The sequence below is a fragment of the Mastigoproctus giganteus genome, chromosome 5 (genome assembly GCF_048544385.1).
Source record: "Mastigoproctus giganteus isolate SK-2022 chromosome 5, ASM4854438v1, whole genome shotgun sequence".
NCBI classification, from domain to species: domain Eukaryota; kingdom Metazoa; phylum Arthropoda; class Arachnida; order Uropygi; family Thelyphonidae; genus Mastigoproctus; species Mastigoproctus giganteus.
This window is the reverse complement of record NC_143579.1, coordinates 87,631,360-87,651,253: the sequence shown is the minus strand read 5'-3', so window position 1 is coordinate 87,651,253 and position 19,894 is coordinate 87,631,360. Positions and strand designations below refer to the sequence as shown.

Below are 19,894 nucleotides of genomic sequence, written 5' to 3'. Positions count from 1 at the left end.
TGAGCAGTGTCCATTGATTACCACTCTCTGTGTTCTCTCCCTCAACCACCCCTTTATCCATAGCAGCAATTTGCCTCCAATGTCACACTGCTCCAATTTGTGTAGCAGTCTTCCATGTGCAACAGTATCAAAAGCCTTTCTAAGATCCAAGTATATAATATCAAAGTTATTCCCTGCATCCGGTTCTTTTGTGACTGCATCATAGTATCGAATGAAGTTGGTCAGGCAAGACTTCCCCTTAACAAAACCATGCTGTGTCTGAGCTATAACTGAAGTCTTGTCTAAATAATCCTGCAGTGCTTCTTTAACCAGTGCCTCCATGAATTTTCCTGGAACAGAAGTTAAGCTCACAGGTCTATAATTACTTGTGTCAGCCTTTGATCCTCCTTTGTGAATTGGGGTCACATTTGCACATTTCCAGTCTATGGGTACCTCCCCTGAGTCCAAGGAAGCTCTCATAATTATGGCTAAGGGTTTGCTTACTTCCTTTGCTGCCTCCTTTAATATAACTGGATAGATCCCATCCACCCCGGGTGCCTTTCTTGTGTTTATCTTCAACAGTTTCTCCTCCCCTTTACTCCCAGTTATTTCAAGATTCTGTAGCTTACTGCTAGAGTTGAATACACCTCTGGCATTTCCCCTTGCTGAATAACTCCTCATGTGTGAATGTCGATGCAAAATATTCATTTAGTTTGTTAGCTACCTGAGCAGAATCATCAACAGTTGACCCATCAATATCAAGTGGACCAATCTGATTCATCCCCTTCCTTCTAGAGTTTACATAAGTAAAGAACTCTTTGCTGTTTTTCTTTGCATCCCTTGCCAAGGATTTCTCGTAATCTGCCTTCCCCTGCCTAACCTCCTTTGTAACTTGGTTACATATCAACTTGTGTCTATCATAGGCTTCTGTGTCACGTGTTAATCTGTACGTATCCCATGTATTTTTCTACTCTGCCATATGTCTCATTAGTTCTTCTGACATCCATTTAGGCCTAAACCTTAAAAAATATTTCTTAATTGGTATATAAAGCCTAGTAGCGTCCAAGATAAGTTCTTTGAATGCTTCCCATTTTGAATTTGCTGTTGGTAACATCATCAGTTGGTCCCACTGTATAGAATTTAAATACTGTCTCAGTCCATCGTAGTCGCCTTTACGGAAGCAATAACCCTTCCCTTTACCCCTAATGGTAGTTACCTCTTTCAGTAAATCCCACTTCAGCACACTGTGATCACTGCCAACTAGTGGTTCATTTATCTGCAGATTCTTAATGCATGAAGAATCACTGCTGATAATCAAATCAAGAGTATTACTCCCTCTAGTTGCCTCCCGAACATGCTGATGTAGAAAACAATCATCCAATAAATCCACAAAAGCCCTGCTAGTGTGTGAGTAACCAGCCCCCAAATTCCAGTCAATATCTGGGAAATTAAAATCTCCCATTATAAGACTCTCTGATTTACTGGCCCACTCTATTTCCCTGTACAGTTCCTTATTATACTCATCAGAGTCATTAGGCCTATAGCACACTCCTACTCTCAATTTTGATCTCCCAATGCTTATGTCACACCAAACTGACTCAACACTGCACTGTCCAGCGATGTCGACTGGCTTCACTTCCTTGGTTTTTATGTGTTTCTTAACTAATAGCATAACCCCTCCCCCCTTCCTATCCTGTCTATCCTTTCTGTAGACGTTGTACTCCCCAAATTGCATTTCTGCATCCCTTATATCTGTGTGACACCACGTCTCTGATATCCCAACAATATCTGCCTTTGATGTTTTGAGCAATACCTCAAATTCATCAAATTTATTTACTAAACTCCTAGCATTGGTGTACACGCAAGTATACCTGCACCTGTTTCTAATCTTAGCTACCCTAACACAACCCATGTGTTTACTTGTACCGCAATGGCTCCCAGCAGTCTCTGAAATACCATGCATCTTGTTTTTCAGGCTTCTGCTCATTCTAATAGAAGCAGTGCAAGAATCTCTTTCACTTCTGCCAGTGGCTACTGTCAATCTATTGGTCTTTGTCTCCCCCAAGCTAGCAGTTTTCCGACCCACCTAACACTGCCTCGATGAAGAGGGAAATTTGCCTCATCAGACCACACGATCATTCGAGCCCATGTATCATCAAGTTCCATAAGAGCCAGAAATCGTAGAGCAAAGTCTATTCATTGTTGCTGATCACAAGACTTTAGTTTTTCCACTATGTGAATATTCTACAGGAACCAGTGTAAAATTATTCGAAGCTCTTTATGTACAATAACCCATGAAAGATTCAAGTCTCTTGACACACCTCTGGCACTACTGACTGGTAGTGTTTCGCATTCTGACCACTGCAACCGCCGCTTCATCCACTAGCTCGGTGGTGGCTTCATATTTCATTACTAATTTTTGAAGCCCCACTGACGTCAAAAGGTATTTTTACGCAAATCTTTAAGTTTCCGATATGCACGTAGTGCTGCATTAGCGTTACTATTATTCTGGTAAAACAGTTTTACTAAAAGAGCGCGTTTCTCTTTGGTAAGAGCCATAATGGTTATTGACGGTGGCATTGACCTTTCTGCTTTTAACTGACAGGATGCCATTTGCATATGCATCACGTTTTGAAGGAAATGACAACATTCACATATGGGTAGCGCCGTTTTCCCCTGGTTGCGGAAATATAAACAATATTTTTTAGCATTAGCATTATTAAAGGCACATGATACAAAAAAGCAAGCTTACATAGCATCAGCCAAAAAAAAAAAATCTAATTTCACCCATGAACTCGCTCCAAATATTTGTCTATTTCTACCTTGAATCTATTTAAGGTATCAACAGATGGAAGTTTATTCCAGCAATCAACCACACGCTGGCTAAAAGCAAACTTTCGCACATTTTACCTACAACTGTCTTTCCTCAATTTGAATTTATGCCCTCTCAGTCGATTATTCTGAGCAAGAGGGCGAATCCCATCAGCATTGAACATGCTCAAACGATTCAAGGCTTTATACACCTCAATCAGATCACCTCGCAGGTGCCTAATCTCCAGACACTGTAATTATAAAAATTTAAACCTTTGTTTGTAAGAGCAACCCTTGGTTCCATTCACTAATTTTGTTGCTCTTCTCTGCACTCGCTCCAGCAGCTGTACATCCTTCCTGAAATGAGGCCTCCAGACCTGTATACAGTACTCAAGGTGTGGCCTGACCATTGCCTTACACAAGGGGATAATGCACCTCCTTAACCCTGCTAGAAAAATTCCTGTATATCATTGAAAAGACCGTTTCTTGCAGGCCGTCTGCACTGCTCAGAAAACCATATCTGAAAAAGGACCTGTGGGTAATTTTCATTCTCTACAACTGTCAGTGTAGTATCACACAGCTGATACGTTACTCTTGGGTTACTGCTTCCCATATACAGTACTTTACATTTGTCAATGTTAAACTTCAGTTTCCACCTCTCGGCACATCTGCTTAACTTTTCTAGATCTTGTTGGAGCAGCAGCATACTGTCAGTGTCATTAACAGCCCTGCCAACCTTCGTATCGTCTGCAAATTTGGACATTAAGCCTGATATACCATAATCAATATCATTAATAAATACATAAAACAACAATTGACCCAACACTGAACCCTGGGGGACTCCACTAATAACATTAGTCCACAAAGAGCAGTGCCCATTGATTGCCACTCTCCTGTCTTCTCCCACTTAACCATCCCTTTACCCATAGCAGCAATTTGCCTGCAATGCCAAAGTGCTCCAATTTGTGCATTAGTTTTCCCTGTGCAACAGCATCAAAATCCTTTCTAAGATCCAAATATTATATGATATCAAAGTTATTTCTTGCATCCATCTCCTTTGTGACTACCTAATAGTATCTAATCAAAATGAGAGAGAGAGAGAGAGAGAGAGAGAGAGAGAGAGAGAGAGAGAGACTATCAGCAAAACCAGTATTCTTGAGTTTAGAAAGAAATCTACTCACTGTCGACTGATTTTCCACTATTATTCTGATAATTCTTCCCGTCGTATAAGCAATATGACGGGAAGAACATCCTTCCTCACGTAAAGCAACAATAGCACTATTTCTTCGGTGCCGTCAACTGCACGTAACTGGCCATTCTGACACAATCATGGAATGACTGCAACTCTTGTGGATCGTGCTTATATAGCTGAAAGTAACAGATGATGCACTATTACGTGATCACCTATGCGTATAAATCTGTAAGATTTATACGCATAGGTGATCATATTGCGTATAAATCTGATTGCGTATAAATCTGATACAGATTGCGTATAAATCTGTAAGATTTATACGCAATCTGTAAGAAAACTCTCTCTCTCTCTCTCTCTCTCTCTCTCAGGGTAACTCGGGAGCTTTTTTTTTTTCCTGGTGCAGCATAAGCCTCAAGCTTTCTTGCATCGTATGGCTATTAATAATAATAATAATAATAATAATAATAATAATAATTTTGCGCTATACTTACGTTATTCGGATGACAATTACAATTTTAGGGGTGATGCACTTTCTTTGAACTGTATATATATATTTAGCAGCAACACTACCCTTTCTCTTTTTCTGATGAGAAATGTAAGTAAATAAGGGTAATAACAAATTATAAGTATAAAAATTAAATTTAGATTAAAATTGATAGAAAGAATAGAAACCAAAATAGCACCTTTTGAAGGCGGTAGAAAATTTATGTGGCATGTAATTTGGCAGTTTTTTCTTCCTTTATTCATATTTATTTATCATTATGTTTTTTTTGTGTCCTTTATTCATTTTTATTGTGATTATTTCTTGTCTAAATTTGAACGAATTAAATGAAATCATTTGTTTTATTCTTGAGCCGAATATAATTTTTATTTATTTTGTATTTGTTTGCCAGCGTGTATCAGCCAAACTTGATCGTTTCTTACTGATGGTAGGTTTTGTTATTTGCGTAATAATTAACTCGGCCCGGCATTTACAGGATTTACAAAGAAAAAACAGTACAGGACCATTCGGTTTTTTTTTTTTTTTTTTTTTAACCCCCGACTAACAGTTATAACTGTAGTCAGGCGAAAAAAATGCGACTAACCCGAGACGCACTAACACAGCCACGGTGTGAAAAACATTCAAAAATTCGCGTACTTTTTAACTCGAACCGTTTAACAAGTTGGGGGTGAAAACGGATTGTAACCAGTGTGTTGATCGAGAGGGCTATAACCTGAATACAGTTCAATGTTTGTTTTGGCCATGGCGTTTGTCAAAGTGATGCATATGCTTTCTCTCTCCTACTTTCTCAGTGGGTTGAGACCTTGTTTTGAGTTGAATCTATGCATTTACGTGTTCTGTTATCTTGTGTGCTGAGTTCCAATTAAAATATCTATTATAATGTTGGCCAGGTTATTTATGTAATGTAATGATCAATTTTAGTGGTATTACTACTAATTTAGCAATACTAATTAATGTTTTACTGATTGCTCCGAGACATTTTATGTTGAAATCATTCAGAAATAAACGAACTTTGCATTGTCGAAATGAAATCAACTTTCGTTCGAGATAAGGTATGATTGTTTTTTCTTTTTTTAATTCGCTATAACAGCAAAGCATAATCGAAGATAATGGAAGACGCTATTTTAAACTTAAGAAATTGTTTACTTGCATGCAGATATCCTTCCCGCTCAGCCGCCTCTCGGTGTAGAATGTGATAACTTATTTTCTTTCTTGCTTGTCACCCACTCTGTCGCTAATGTAAAAGATCAAACAAATGCTTATGAATATACATTGACACATTTTTTAAATTTTTGGAACAATTAAGTGAGCTGTGATTGACGTAAACAAAATAAATTATATATATATGAGTTCTTATATAGACCATAGACGTAATATGTAGTTGAGTTTTTATTGTGAAAAATGAAAAAGATAATCTTTTTCTATTATTCATTTTCAGGTGTAGAAAGAGTAAGCAGATTATTTTCAAAATTCTTGTAATTCTTTTTCTTTTCCCATGTTTAGCATTGTGTGATGCAAGTTCAGTGGGTAAACAAAGCAAAATGCGTAGTAGATATTATTAACATTAAACATAAAAAAGGCACCTGGGGTGGATGGGATCTATCCAGTTATATTAAAGGAGGCAGCAAAGGAAGTATGCAAACCCCTAGCCATAATTATGAGAGCTTCTTTGGACTCAGGGGAGGTACCCATAGACTGGAGATGTGCAAATGTAACCCCAATTCACAAAGGAGGATCAAAGGCTGACACAAGTAATTATAGACCTGTTAGTTTAACTTCTGTTCCAGGTAAATTAATGGAGGCACTGGTTAAAGAAGCACTGCAGGATCATCTAGACAAGAATTCAGTTATAGCTCAGACGCAGCATGGTTTTGTTAAGGGCAGGTCTTGCCTGACCAATTTGATTGGATACTATGATGTAGTCACAAAAGAACTGGATGCAGGGAATAACTTTGATATTATATATTTGGATCTTAGAAAGGCTTTTGATACTGTTGCACATGGAAGACTGCTGCACAAATTGGAGCAGTGTGGCATTGGAGGCAAATTGCTGCTATGGATAAGGGGATGGTTGAGTGGCAGAAGACAGAGAGTGGTAATCAATGGACACTGCTCAACGTGGACTAATGTTATTAGTGGAGTTCCTCAAGGTTCAGTGTTGGGTCCATTGTTGTTTTCGGTGTTTATGAATGATATTGATGATGGGATATCAAGTTTAATGTCTAAGTTTGCAGATGATACAAAGGTTGGCAGGGTCGTTAAGGACACTACTGACGCTATGCTGCTGCAACAGGATCTGGAAAGGTTGAACAGATGGGCTGAGAGGTGGCAAATGAAGTTTAACATTGACAAATGTAAAGTACTACATATGGGTAACAGTAACCCCAGAGCAATGTATCAACTCTGCGGTACTACACTGACAGTGGTGGAGAATGAAAAGGACCTGGGGGTAATTGTGCAGGCAGATATGAAGTTCTCTGAGCAGTGCAGACGAGCTGCAAGAGTAGCTCATGGTGTTTTGTCAATGATATACAGGAATTTTTCTAGCAGGGATAAGGAGGTGATTATTCCCTTGTATAAGGCAATGGTTAGGCCACATCTTGAGTACTGTATACAGGTCTGGAGGCCTCATTTCAAGAAGGATGTAGAGCTGCTGGAACGGGTACAGAGAAGGGCAACAAGATTAGTAAATGGAACAAAGGGTTGCTCTTACGAAGAAAGGCTTAAGTTTTGCAAATTACAGAGTCTGGAGACTAGGCACCGGCGAGGTGATCTGATAGAGGTATATAAGGCTTTGAATGGTTTGAGCATGCTCAATGCCAATGGGATTCTTCATCTTTCTCAGAATAATCACCTCAGAGGGCATAAATTCAATTTGAGGAAGGACGGATGTCGGATAGATGTGCGGAAATTTGCCTTTGGCCAGCGGGTGGTTGGTTGGTTGGTGGAACCGACTTCCATCACTTGTTGTTGAAGTTGATAGCCTAAACAAATTTAAAGCTCAACTGGACAGGTATTTCGAACGAACGGAGGGGTGAAATGGGAGAGGGTTTTTTTTTTTTTTTTGGCTGATGCTGAATAATCTTGCTTTCTTGCATCATATGCCTCTACTAATGCTAATGCTATTATTATTATTATTAGCAGGAGCCATATTGTGCAAGGAAGCTGGAGAATTTTGCTGCACCAGCCAAAAAATATTTTCTGAGTTATCCTGAGAGAGCGAGAGCAAGAGAGGGGGGCGGGGAGGGAATGAGAGAGTGAGAATGAACAAGAAAGAAGAATGATATCCTGCTCAGGACCCTGGGTGTGCCAAGCTTCATACTCACCAGGTGTCAGACCCAGGGGGCGTGGAAATATGTCATATTTTAATCATATTCACCCTTATTTATTAGTGTTCTCCTTGTTTTCTCAGAGGTTGGTTTACCCCTGTTCTGTTTGTTTTATATGAAATTTATGCTCCAAAAAATTCAGCTTTCAGATAAGGTCTGTTTATAATGTCAGTTATGACTGACAAATTATGCTGAACATATGATCAACCCATATAAATTGATCATATAGATACTAAAAATTTGTGGATGATTTTTCAGTAAATCTGATTTCATATGCTAGTGTATTCCCCTCCTCCCCACAAACAGACCTTATGTATCCTGAGGGGAATGTACGTAGCACCAGAAGAATGGTATTGTAGCAGAAGACACCGTGGTTATACACTAGTGTATTCCTCCCCCCCCCCAAAGACCTTTCACACCCTGGATACATATGCCTCCAGGTGAATACTATTGTATTAGAGGATGTCTTGATTATTCATACTGAAGAACTTTCAAGTTTTGTGAAGAAAACTATGTTAATTTTCAACTTTAATCGAAAAAAAAAAAAAAAATCAGTTAATTCAAGAAAAAAATTCGAATGACCTGAAATCTAATGCAGTGCTTGCATTACCAAACTTGTTAGGCACATTTGCACATATATGCATATGCACCCATTGTCTTTACTACATCTGGCTGTCTATCTGTGTGCCTGCATGTAAAAACTTGAATCTCAGTGGAGAGATTTTCCAAAAATTTTATATATGGGCCTTTAAAAATTTGTCAAGCCATTCCAAAATTCATTAAAATTGGAAAATATAAATCCAGCAGTTATTTCATTTTTCCATACAGTTTGTAATTAAAAAAAAAAAATTCATAGATTAAATATATTTTTAATGCAATATCTTTAGCTTTAGACAGTCCGTGCAAAGCATGTGTTTTGCATAATCTGCATTAGTTTGCCTAACCTCCTTTGTGACTTGATTACAGACTAATTTATATGTACCATAGGCTTCTGTGTCACATTATAATTTATATGCATCCTGTGCACTTTTCTTCTCTGCCACGTGTCTCAGTAGTTCATCTGATATCTATTTAGGTCTAAGTCTTGAATACTATTTCTTAGTTGGTGTGAAAAGCCTAATAATTTCTGTGTTTATTTCCCTGATTGCTTTCCATTTAGAATTTGTTTTTTGTAGCATCATTAGTTGGTCACACTGTATAGAATTTAAAAACTGTCTGAGGCCATTGTACTCTCCTTTACAAAAGCAAAAACCCTTCCCTTTTCCTCTTGATGGTAGTTACATCTTTAAGTAAATCCCATATCAATACACTGTGATCATTGCCACCTAGTGGTTCTTTTATCCGAAGATTCTTTTTGTATGAAGAATCACTGCTGATAATCGGATCAAGAGTATTGCTCTCTCTTGATGCTGCTTTAACATGCTTACCAATCCAACCCACAAGTTCCAGTCAGTATCTGGAAATTTAAACTCTCCCATTACAGACATTCTGGTTTACTTGTCCACTCTATTTCTCTGTATAGTTGTTCATTGTACACATCACAGTCATTTCTCCTATAACACATTCCTACTCATTTTTTTCGCCTGTGCTTGTGATACAAAACTGATTCAACATAGTACTGGCTATATTTAATTAGAGTAGTATTTCATCATCTTGTTTATAAAAGTATCCATCAGCTGCTCTCTGTCTTCACTTACTATTCAGCAACAGTATCACATCCACTCAGTTAACTTAAAGGAAGAAAAGTATAATTATTGTTGTTAATAAGAAGGGCCTTTCAAGACAACCTATAGCTCCAAAAGTTTTCTGTAACCACAGTACTGTGACAACGTTACTTAAAAAGGAATGTAAGACCGGAGATGCTAAAATAAAATGTGGATTGGACTGGAACAAAAAACTACTGCAGCACCAGCCCAAGCTTTGAAGCTTCTCTATCTGCCTGATCATTGTGCAATTTCCATAAACCTAAATTCTATGTGGAAGGAACATTGGAGTAAATGCAAGTGATAAAAACTGTCCAACTAAGACTTGCGATGAGTGTTCTGAAAGTAATTGACCTCGTAAGAAGGCCTTATTGACAAAATCCATGAGTATAAAATCATTAAATAACATGGAATAAAGATCATGCTAATTCAACAATTTATTAATGGGAAAATTCTCTGATGAATCTAAATTTAACCACTATGGATTGGATGGGAAATGCTACATTTGGTGTAGCATTTACTTAATTCTAATGAAGCATATAATCTTGTCTGTATTCAATCAACAGTAAAGTTTCCATTGGGCCAGATGGTTTGGGGATGCATAATGAGCAAAGGAGTGAGCAGAATACATTTTAAATGGTACTGTTAATGGTAACTACTACACAAAAATTTAAAGAAGACTTCTGCCCATCATTAGATAGGCAAGAACTCAAAAATTGCTTTTTCTTACCTGAATCTGTGCCTTGCTACATCATTTAAAGATAGTTCAACATTCCTTCTTCTTTATCTTTGCTTTCTTCCCATGTTTATATGGGGTTGACATTTCCATCCTTAATTCTTTTCCTCCATTCCTCCCTATCCTGGGCTTCCTCTCTCCTCCATCCTCCATCTTTTAAATCCTCTGCCACTGTGTCCTTCCATCTCAGCTTAGGTCTCCCCCTCTTTCCTATCACCTCCAACTTTTCACACCTCTTCCCCACATACTCCTCACTTCTACATTCCGCATGTCCAAGCCACCTCAACCTAGATTCTTGCATTTTTTTACTCGGAGGCCCCACCTTAACCATACCTCTGATGTAGTCGTTTCTTATCCTGTCCTTCCTCGTCACACCACACATCCATCTTAGCATCCTCATCTCCGCCACTTCCATTTTTTTCTCCTTGGCCTTTGTAATCGCCCATGTCTCAGCACCGTACATCAATGCGGATCTAACCACAGTTTTATACACTCTTCCCATCATTTTACAATTTACTTTCTTATCACACAGCAGCCCACTCATCTTTCTCCAGTTCAACCATCCACATTGCACTCTATGCTGTATTTCTGGATTCAGTCCTCCATCCCTCTCAACGTTTGATCCCAGATACTTAAATTTCGAAACTGATGGTAGCCTTTCCTCCTGCAGTTTTATAGAGCTCTCACCTTCTCCATTTAATACCATATATTCTGTCTTTGTTATACTTATCCTCATGCCTCTCTCTCTCTCTCTTCCGACGCTTTCCTCCATTTCTCCAATTTCTTCTCTACCTTTCCTTGAGATAGTTTGCACAGTACGATATCATCCGCGAACAGCATACTCCATGGTGCTCTACTCTTCACTTCTCTCACCAACACATCCATTACCAGATCAAACAGATATGGGCTGAGAGCTGATCCCGGATGCAGTCCAATTTCTACAGAGAACCCCTGAGTCATACCTACACTACTCTTAACCTGAGTCACCGCTCCTTCGTACATTTCCTTCAAAAGCCTTATGTACTTTTCTGATGCACCCTTCTCCCTCATGCATCTCCATATCTCTTGTCTGGGCACTCTATCATATGCTTTTTCCAGGTCTATGAACACCATGTGCAACTCTACTTGCATCTCCCTATATCTTTCCATCACCTGCCTTAAAGCAAAGACTGCATCTGTTGTTCCTCTTCCCAGCATGAAACCAAACTGTTCCTCTCCTATTTCTGTTTCCTGCCTTATCCTTCCTTTCATAATTCTTTTCCAGATCTTCATCGAATGAGACATTAACTTTATTTCCCTGTAGTTCCCACATTCCTGCACATCACCCTTTCTTTTATAAAATGGCACAAGTATATTTTCCCTCCACTAATCGGGTATCCTCTCCTGCTGCCACAGTTTTTCCATAAAGTCCCATAGGATATCGATCCTTTCTTCCCCTGACTTCTACATACCTCTACTGGTATCTGGTCAGCACCTACTGCTTTCCTCCTCTTCATTTTTCTGACTGCGCTTTCCACTTCTTTCTTGCTTATGCCTTCCACTAATCTTTTGTCTCTCCATCCTCGCATAATGCTCTTGGATTTTCCTCATTTAATAACTTCTTAAAATAGTCTTTCCCCCTTTCCTCAACTTTCTCCTGGTCCTGTATAACCATTCCCCTCTCATCTTTCATCTGTTTTACTGATGAGAAGTCGTTTGATACCTTGTCTCTCGCTTTGGCTATTCTCAACAATTGCTTATCTCCATCTTTCCTTTCCAGTTCTGCCTCGTCTACTGCCTTTGCTATTGCCACAGCCCTTTTTGCCTCCTTATTTGCTAATTTATATGCTTCTTTATCTTCCTGGCTACCTGTTAAATCCCATCTTTTCTTTATCTCCTTTTTTTGTTTTATCACCGATTGCACCTCCTCATTCCACCACCAAGCCTCCTTTCTGTCCGGCACCCCCTTTCCTGATGTTTTCCTCAACAACTCTTCTCCAACTTTCCTTATGATACAACTATTTAACTTCCACCACTCTTGCATGTCTTCCGGTAACTTTATTCCTTTTAGCACCTTTTCCCTAATCTCCTTCCTCAAACCCTCCTCTTTCAATCTCCAGCATTTTATCCTTTTCTCCCTCTGTCTTGAATATTTCCTACTTTTGTCTGCTGCAACCTCCCAATCGACCACAAGCAATCTGTGTTGTGCAGACACACTTTCTCCGTTTATCACGTTGCGGTTCCTCATTTCCTCTAGATGCCTCCTATGGCACATGATATAGTCAATCTGGCTTGTCCTTTCCCCACTCTTTTATGTTATCAGCTGACTTTCTTTCTTTTCAAAGTAGGTGTTAACTATTGCCATGTCAAATGCCACTGCGTGTTCTACTATCCTCTCCCATTCTCTATTTCTTTCCTCCATACACTCTTCCTTCCTCTCTCTTTCTCTCTAAATGTCCATTTAAATTGCCCCCAACAATCAACTTCTCTCTCTCTCAGATATTGCCACCACTTGATCCATTTCCATCCAAAAACTGCCCTTTTTTTTCTTCCCTGCATCCTGCTTGTGGGGTATACGCACATACCATTGTGGTCAAGTGTTCACCCACTTCCTGTTTGATGCTCATAATCCTATCACTCTTTCTGTTAACCTCACACACTCCATCTTTTAACTCCTTATCAACTACAATACCTACTCCATTAGTTCAACATTCCATAATCATTTAATACAATTTCTAATAAGGGTGGTTATAAAATAAGTTTCCCTATTCAGGAGACCCTAGTGTCAAAACGGTTAGAGGTAGTGCTGTGAAAATTGGTAGGTATGTCATTTAGGGTATGGGGAAGCGATTTGTAGAAAAAAAAAAAATTAGTTAATTTCCACCACCAGGGGAAAAACGGCACTGCACATATGGAAAAGTTGTCATTTACTTCAAAACTTGCTGCTTATGCAAATGGCATCCTATTAGATAAAAGCAGAAAGGTCAACGCCACCGTCAGTAACCATTATGGCTCTTACCAAAAAGGAATGTGCTCTTTTAGTAAAAGTGTTCTACCAGAATAATAGTAACGCTAATGCAGCACTGTGTGGGTATCGGAAACTTAAAGGTTTGTGTAAAAAACTTGATGTCAGGAGGCTTTGAAAACTAATAAAGAAATTTTAAGTGACTGGGGAGTTAGGTAATTCCAGGCAGGGGACAACCACATATCGAAATGGAGGTAGTGGATGAAATGGTGGTGGTAATGGTCAGAATGCGAAACACTACCAGTCAGTAGTGCCAGAGGTGTGTCAAGAGACTTGAACTTTGGAATACTGTACATAAAGTGCTTCAAATAATTTTACGCTGTTTCCCGTACAAGATTCACATAGTGGAAGGACTAAAGTCTTGTGATCAGCAACAACAAATAGACTTTGCTCTACGATTTGTGTCTTGTATGGAACTTGATGATACATGGGCTCGAATGATCTTGTGGCCTGATGAGGCACGTTTCGCTCTTTATGGGGTGAAATAAATGCACAAAACTGCTGAATATGGGGAACTTCTCGTCCATCTGCTGTGCATGAAAGACCACTACCAAGTTGATATGTTACAGTATGGTGTGGATTCACAGCAGAGTTTATAATCGGACCATTTTTGTTGAAGAGTCTACACCTCATGGCCCCATAAGGTGTACGGTAACTAGTGCACGGTACTGCGCTCTTTTAAGAGATCAGATTATTCCTGCTTTGCAAGAAGGGCAATGCTTGGAGACGAGACTGTAGTGTTCATGCAAGATAGTGCCCCTCACCACGTTGGTGGACAAGTGAAGGAACTGCTCCTTTGAACATTAAGAAATGACGCACCATTTCTAGAGACTTTCTGCAGTTCTGGCTAGCCCGATCAAGATCTCAATACCTGTGATTTGTGGCTATGGGGATACCTGAAAGATAGAGTTTACCGTGGTGGCATACAGACACTTTTCAATTTGAAAGCAAGCATTAAACAGCATCCTCAATAAGATGTAGCCAACATCCTCAATATGATTCTATGTGAAACTGTCGCAAGCAGTCCTCCGTTTTCAGAATGTCATCTCAAGTGAAGGAAAGCACATAGAAAAATATCTTAGATATCTTAGATTTCTAAGTTCTGATATTAAAATCTAACCCTAAGTTAAGTAATCCATCTCATGTTTACAGTGCCAATTTCTCCCCTGGTTGTGGAAATTTGAACAAATTTTTTTTTCTTTTACAAATCGCTTTCCCGTACCCTAAATGACATACCCACCAATTTTAACAGCACTATCTCTAACCGTTTTGACACTGGGGTCTCCTGAATAGGGAAACTTATTTTATAACCATCCGATACTTATTTTCATTTATTTCGGACATGCCTTTTTATCAGTTTTTTTTTATTTTTAGTTGAAGTTATTCCAGAAATTATGGAACAGAAAATTACTGCGAAAAAGCCATCAAGCAAGATAACATTGCAAGAAACCATTATTATTCCTCTCTGGTACCATGAATTAAGCAGTGATTATTTCAAGGATCTGATACAATCGGTGCCAGACATTTGCAACATGCTAATTAAAGCTCATGTGCCAACAAAATAGTAATATCTGATATATAAGACCTAAAGGTATAATAATCATATTTGTTTGCCACAGGTATTTTTTTTTCCATTTCTTTATATAATGTTAATTTCAAACATTGGTCACATTGAAAAAGAATTCATATGGCCTACAGTGTATTTCTCTAATTATTTGTGAATTAACATTGTATACAGAGAAGGGCAACAAGATTGGTGAGGAGAATGAAGGGATCCTCTTACCAAGAGAGGCTTGAGTTCTGCAAATTGCAGCGGCTGGAGACTAGGCACCTGCAAGGTGATCTGATTGAGGTGTACAAGGCCTTGAATGGGTTGAGCACGCTGAATTCTGATGGGATTCTTCCACTTGTTCAGATTACAAACCTAATGGGGCATAAATTCAAATTGAAGAAAGACAGATGTAGAACAGATTGTGCGGTGATTTGTCTTTAGCCAGCGGATGGTTAATTGCTGGAACAAACTTCCATCTATCGTTGTGGAAGTTGATAGGTTAAATAAATTTAAGGAGGAACTGGACAGGAATTTGGAGAGAATGGTGTGTTTTTTTTTTTTTTTTTTTTGGCTGATGCTGCATAAGCTCATACGCTTACTTTCTTGCATCACATGCCACTACTACTACTACATTCTCAGTAGTCTTTCTTTAATTTATTTTCTTATGAATACAATAAATAATCATTTTACATCAATATATAACAAATTTGATGCTATAGACACAATTATTTCAATTGTAATAATACATGTTTTGGAAGAAAATTTACAGTGATGCAATTTATGTAGCCTCCCCTGTACATATAGAGAAAAGTGAATAAAAAAAAAACAACAGTATATGTGAGAAGAGTAATAAAGTTTCTGTAATGACTATTCTTATACCGTATGAATATTAATATAGTTTATTTGGCTAACTATATCACTATACATTAAGTCTTGCAGTGGTTTTCAACCAGGGTGCCTCAACAACATTCCAGGGGTGCCACGTAATTTGGGTTTAAGTTACTTAAACTTGTTATTTTTTAATTTATATGTTTATTTCGTTATAAAAAAATGTACAGTATCTTTTTAATTTTGTGGTGATCTATAATTGATGTTTACTTAGTACCTCTGTATAAAGAATAAAATTATATACTGTGTGTGTATGTATATATATATATATATATATATATATATATAATTTGTATTATGAAATGTAAGGTGGTAGATGACTTTCATCAACTGGTGAAATACCACCACTTTACTTATTGGAGGCTTGAAGTGGTGAAACCCATGTTTAGTCTCTAGAGCAAAGTTTCCGGCATCCCCCTCCCCCCATACTTCTCCTTCAACCCATGCACGGTACTAAGTACTATAGGTTTTGATACCTTTTCATGTTTGGGGTTTTCATAAAAAAAAAAAAAAAATTATAATCATATTATTGTAATAAATATCATATAACATATATATTTTTTAATATTTTATACACACACACACACACACGGACAGACACAGAGAATCGGATCTAACAGGCAGAAAATTGAGTAGAGGTGCCGCAGAATAAAATAAATTACTTAGGGGGTGCCGTTATTAAAAAAAAAAGGTTGAAAATCACTGCCTTAAAATAATGTGAGATGCCAAGGGAGAACTATCTAATCTTGCCATAGACTGCTCTTTGGTTTTGCTTTTTAAATGAAAACACAGCCAAATTGCTGGCAAATACATGGCTGTTTATTTGGCATATGCTGGACATCAGGTGAGCATCTGTGTTTCAGTTTGGGTGATAAGTGACTGTGGAATTTTTAAAAAATATGATAAAACATTTTTTATTTCTCTTTATTATTCTTTATGATTTGATTTCTTTCTTTTATTTTTGTTCGATATTTTGTAATCGAGTTCAGCAAATTATAATTAATAGAACACTGTTTTTAGCAATTCAGTAAAAAAGCTGGTAAAACTCCAGATCATGGGAACAAGTCCATATTTCGACTAACGGTCAGAAACAAAACAGTGATTGACAGGTGCCGTTCACTGCTTTCCCCACCCACATGTAACACACCAAAAACAATCATAATACATTGAAGTCTAATAAAGAGAAACGGCAATACGGAATTAAAACAAGAGAAAATAACTGTTTTTTGCTTAAATCCCTCCTGAAGTCGCTTAAAAACTAATCTTTGTTAAAATATCTCTTACCGCTGTTTTTAAATAGAGAACTCGTTTTCCGCTACAAAAACAGCTGTAAGGCGGGGGGGGGGTAAGCCGCCTAACTAAGACTAACTACAGCAAAGGCTCAGCATAATCTTTGGTTAAAATATCCCTTAACGCTGGCTGTTTTTAAATAGGGAACTCACTTTTCGCTATAAAAATGGTTATTTGGTTTTTAGGAGCATTAGCAACTAAGGCCATATTGCTCGGGGATATGCGGTGGTCATTCCCTGACCTTTCCGCATCCTCCGTATTTGGTGGTGACGTGCTCGAACCCCGGTCTAATCAAGAAGCGTGTACTACGCACTGCAGCTCCTTCCCACCTGGCTACGGAGGCGCATATAAAAATGGTAAGAAGGGGATAAACACCCTAACTAAGACGATAGAGAATGCATTCATAATAATCACCCAATCATAGAACTCGACTGTACAATATCTCTGTTTAAGACCACGCCCACCGTGCAGAGACAACTTGTACCCAAAATCTGGAGTATAGCTAAAATTAAGTTTAATTTAAAAAAAAAAAAAAAAATGAGGTATCTCATAGAATCCTTATGAGCATGTTTGTTCTACTTAGGGCTTGAGTAATGGAAAGCTTATAATTTCCTCAGCCATATTGAACATTTTAAACTATTTATTTACACAAATACCCATTGGTGGTACAGGAGGTCAGGGTGGGGGATGATCAGACTGATAGAGTAAATTGGAACAAATACTATGTGGTTTATTATATTAAATTAAGTTGTATACCAAAATTCCTATGCATCTGAGTACAATAAGGGAGAACTATCTAATTCTGAGTGAATGGTAACTTGCACTGTAATAGTCAGCTCTATATACTGCTCCCATATTTTTTTTTATGGGAGTATATATATTTGTGAATATGCAATAGCTGTATATTCACAAATAGCAACTGGCTATTTCCATTCCTTTTACTTTTCCTGTTATGATCACAGTTTGGTTATTATGGCAAGTAGAAAGCATAATTACAGTTATTTTGAACGTTTTTCTCGTTTTAGAAACCAGCTCTGTTTTTCAGTTTTCTTCTGTCATCTTCATCTCTAGCAGTAAACCGTTCCTGTTTCTCGTAACAGTGCCTGTTAGGTGTATATTCAGTTTTATGTAGTTCTTCTTCTAGTTGAATGCTAGTGTAAAATTAATCAGTGAACAAATGAAATCCATTACCCTTAACACTTCGAAGAAGTTTTTGGATGATATGAAGCATGATCCTTGAGGTGAAGTCAAGTCAATCCTTATCAGACTGTCAAGTCAGAAGTTGCCTTTCCAAAATATGGCACAGTGGCTGTGACATAACCTGTTTATGAGTCATATAAAACAAATACAGTTGAAGACTCCACTTTGTTGGCTTTTGAGGGTTATGGCATTTAAATGAAATTCTACCCTTAAAATCGACAGTATTTTCATTTAATGCCCGGAAAAAATGTTCATGAAATTTTTCATTGTGATAATTAACAGTATACTTCACTTTTGATCCCTGACTTTGAATTCCTGATGTGTACCATTTTGTTGGTGGGCAAAGATGCAGCATCTAAAATATCTGCAGATGTGTCTTCCTGTTAAAAAGATTCTTGAAAAATGGGATTTTATCTGTCCATTCTTCAGACTAATATTCCTTTATAGAAGTTTTTTTTATTTAGTCTCATGTTAACAATCACACCAAAAAGTTGGTTTATTAAAACCGAAACCCAATCACATCATATGGAACAATCAGGAAGTACATTGGCTTATTTGAAAGAGTTCCATGCATATGTTTCATTGACAAATTTAAGGCTGAACTAGACAAGCATTTGGAGTGACTGGATGGGTGAAATGGGAAAGGTTTTTTTTTTTTTTTTGGCTGATGCTGCATAAGCTTGCTTTATTACATCATATGCCTCTGCTAATGCTAATATTTATTTGTTTCCTTCCAAATTTCTTCAAACAAAGAATCGCTAAAAAACAGCTAAAACTATTCAAGTTCAATTTTTGGAATACATGCACTTGAATGAAATCCACAGTTTGAAACAGCAAAGGGAAAATGTATGAATAAAACGTCATTTACCTTGCTCAATCTCCAATTTACTGCACTTGCATTGAATGACAGGTCATCATTAATTTCTTCATCACTGCTACAAGATATATTGTTGGAATTTAAAATAATATCATCGTCACTATATAACAAAAGTAAATCAAATTCCTAATCAGAAAGTAGTAGTAGTGGTGGCATGTGATGCAAGAAAGCAAGTATATGAGCTTATGCAGCATCAATCAAAAAAAAAAAAAAAAAAAAAAAATTTCACACAACCATTCCCTCTGAACGTTTGTCCAGTTCCTCCTCAAATTTATTTAACCTATCAACTTCCACGACAGATGGAAGTTTGTTCCGGCAATTTCCGCACATCCATTCTACATCTGTCTTTCCTTAATTTGAATTTATGCCCACTTAGGTTTGTAATCTGAAAAAGTGGAAGAATCCCATCAGAATTCATCGTGCTCAACCCATTCAAAGCCTTATACACCTAAATGGAGCCTAGGCACCACTACGCAGGTGCCTAGTCTCCAGCCACTGCAATTTGCAGAACTTAAGCCTCTCTTGGTAAGAGGATACCTTCATTCCCCTCACCAGTCTTGTTGCCCTTCACTGTACACGCTCAAGCAAATCTACATCCTTCCTAAAATGAGGCCTCCAGACCTGTATGCAGTACTCAAGGTGTGGTCTGACCATTGCCTTATACAGAGGGACGATCAGCTCCTTTTCCCTGCTATCAAAATTCCTATATATCATTGAGTTGGTAATTCGTGCAAAAAGGCGATTTTCATGTTTTTTTTTTTTAGTCCTGTCACATAACTTCATAACACAGCAAGGATTGCTCTCTAAAAACCAAATAACAACAACATTAAG

At 37.9% G+C, this 19,894-nt stretch overlaps 1 protein-coding gene across 1 annotated transcript in view; it reads left to right on the top strand.

Annotated features, from left to right (window-relative positions):
* The first annotated feature begins 5,136 nt into the window (after window positions 1-5,136).
* The window catches only part of LOC150085545 (kelch-like protein 5), a 380,377-nt gene continuing 365,619 nt past the window's right edge, over window positions 5,137-19,894 (top strand). Inside the window, exon 1 of the mRNA XM_090373332.1 lies at window positions 5,137-5,536. The gene's annotated coding sequence lies outside the window, so the exon portion shown is untranslated. The remainder of the gene's footprint in view (window positions 5,537-19,894) is intronic.